The sequence below is a fragment of the Nanorana parkeri genome, unplaced genomic scaffold, assembly GCF_000935625.1.
Source record: "Nanorana parkeri isolate BGI_ZX_2015 unplaced genomic scaffold, ASM93562v1 scaffold572, whole genome shotgun sequence".
Lineage (NCBI taxonomy): Eukaryota > Metazoa > Chordata > Amphibia > Anura > Dicroglossidae > Nanorana > Nanorana parkeri.
Window position 1 is genome coordinate 268,474 of NW_017306840.1, and position 2,812 is coordinate 271,285.

A 2,812-nucleotide genomic window follows, 5' to 3' on the forward strand; every position below is an offset into this window, starting at 1 on the left:
GCAATAATTTTAAAGCCATTCATCACTGATAACACTAAACTGATAAGCGGTAAAAGCTTTTAAAGCATCGGCTATGGTCAATTTTGGGTATGGAAGTTTTTTGCGATTTAGCGGGTGTGCGCAATTTTAAAGCTTGACATGTTTGGCGTCTATTTACCTGGCGTGACCCCGTCTTTTATATTTTACCAAAAAATTGGGTAATAATATTTTTTTATAACATAACATAGGAAGAACAGGTTTTTTTTCTAAATCTTCGGTACTTTTTTCATTATATAGTAAAAAAAAAAACCCGCAGTGGTGATTAAATACCACCAAAAGAAAGCTTTATCTGTCCCCAAAAAATGGCATAAAATTTATTTCAGTACAGCGTTGCATGATGGAATAAATGTCAGTCAAAGTACTGCAGCGTTGAATACTGAAAAATGGCCTGGACAGGAAGGGAGTATAAACACCCCGGTCAGCAAGTGTTTAAAACAATGCATTACCTAATTTTCAATTTTAAGGGTTACATACACCTAAACTACCATAAATAAACAAAGTAAGGCAGATCTTTTTTGCCAGATTTTGCTTAAGGAGATCAATTAGCTAAATTGAGTGTCTGCTTTGAATAAAAATTGCTTATGACGAAATAACCTTAGCTGATATTACCCTGCTCATGGCAAATGCTCTCCAGCGATGGCTGCATGGAATTTGGTTGACTATGGGGTCTATTCACAAAGCTGCCGAAGGATCTGGCCATAGCTTCGGCCGATCCTTCGGCTAGCTTCGGCACCAGGACCCCTTCAATTAATGCTTGTTGAAATGGCCACTTGTAGTCTCCATTGGAAGCACATGCAACACGGTGACAATGTAGGAAATCAATTGTGAAACAGTGATAGAGCATTGTAACCCTATACCAAGATCATCATGGCAGGATCACCAGGCATTGGAGTATGAGAGTTTAGTGACTGCATTTTGTACAGGACGCCGGGGCTGGGTCCTGGAAGGACTCTATATTTCCCCTCTGTTTGGGCTGTGGTCCCTTTAAGGGACAAGACGGGGTTAACACACCTGCTGGAGGAAGCGTGTGTTTAAAAAGACAGGAGGTGGTAGCTAGCTGGTGAGGAGTAGTGTGGAGGAGGTTGGAGAGTGGGGATTTGTGTACTGCTGTGAGTTTGAATATCAGTAATCTTGCTGGACATCTGTAGACTGGGAAAGTTACCCTGGAAGTCTGGGACTCTTAACTGCGATTGCAGCTCAGAGATCTTCAGGTCGGTGAGACTGGTCTTTTGTGTTGTACTGAAGAGTCACTGTCTGAGTTTGCCAGCTGGTCAGTGAAGAGATGGACTGTTGTGTTATTTTGCTGCTGCGAAGCTATTTAAGTTAATAAACTTTACTTTATTTGCAAAGCATGTGTCCTGCTAGATTCCCCTAACATTACAATTTATATACATTAAAAATCCTAAGCAGTTATTTTGCTGAAGTACAATAAAACCAATAAGACAACTTCAATTATACACCAATGTTTGTCCATATGAAGTGCCATTTGCTAGAGCACATAGTAGAATGTTTGAATTATTTATTGAATTCTTCTTTTGTTTTAAATGATTAATTTTTTTCTCCAAAGTGTCTATTTTTTTTTCTTTTACAGAAACTTCCAAAAAACAAAAGACATATAATTATAATTACAATAGTTACATGTACAAATAAAATAAAGCACGCTTTTTTCATATTCCACAAATTAAATTTATTAATTTAACACAAAATTGAGAGAAAGGAGAGAAAACTGTACATATCTGATTATACATGCTTGTTTGTACAACACAGCTGAAATCTTCAATGTTAGAAACTGAAAAACAAAAACCCTGCTTAATTCTGTACTTTCCCCCCCAAAACAAAAACAAAAGCTTTTTCTAAATCCACAAGTCCCTATTCTAGCAGCATTATTATTATTGTCCTGAATTTGGAGGATTGGTTTTAATTGTTTTGTGAAATAAATTTTCAAGTAGGGTATTAAAAATAAGTTTTCAAAATAGGAGATATTTAAAATGATCCATTTAAAACTAACCAAAAAAATGATAAAAGAAATTTACAAATATTACATTTCATATAAAAATCTACTGAGGGTGGTTGAACCTATTGAGAATTGAAGATTTGGCTACAAGTTGGTACATGTTCATTTGAAGGTCAACATCTTTCTGAAATTCTGGTTGCCTGGCTATTTTAAAGACCTTTTGGATTTACTACTTTATGATTCACTGGCCAAATACAAGTATGCAGATGAAGAAAGTCAGAGATAAAACAGTTCTTATTTGCATCTTTTTTTCATGTCTGTCTTCGTTTTTCTTTCTGGAAATATTCTCTTTAAGCTATATGATTAAACAGAGCATGAGAAGAATAAAGCTTGCCTAAAGATCAATGACCTCCATGCAATTGATGAACTCTTGTCCCCATAGCCACCAATTAAAATAAAACTCCACTTTTTTGAGAAAAACACATATCTCTCCAGGTCACTTATACACATTGCATATATTTTAGCAAACATCATTACAGAGTCTCCTCATGTTTGGTAGTTGGGCCAAACCTGCATTCAAATCACTTCATACTGTTCTTACTGAGATGTTATTCCTGCTCTATTTACACTGTCAGTGCCAGTGTTGTAATAAGAGAAAATCGCTGAGAAAAGCAACAAGCCAATCACAGTACTAAATTACATTTCTGTGGGAGTTTTGTACACATCCAGTGGAGTTTGTCAGTTTTAGAAAATCGTAGCTGTTAAATATTAAAATGTAAAAATTAAAAGATAAATTTTAAAAACTTCAAATGAATATAT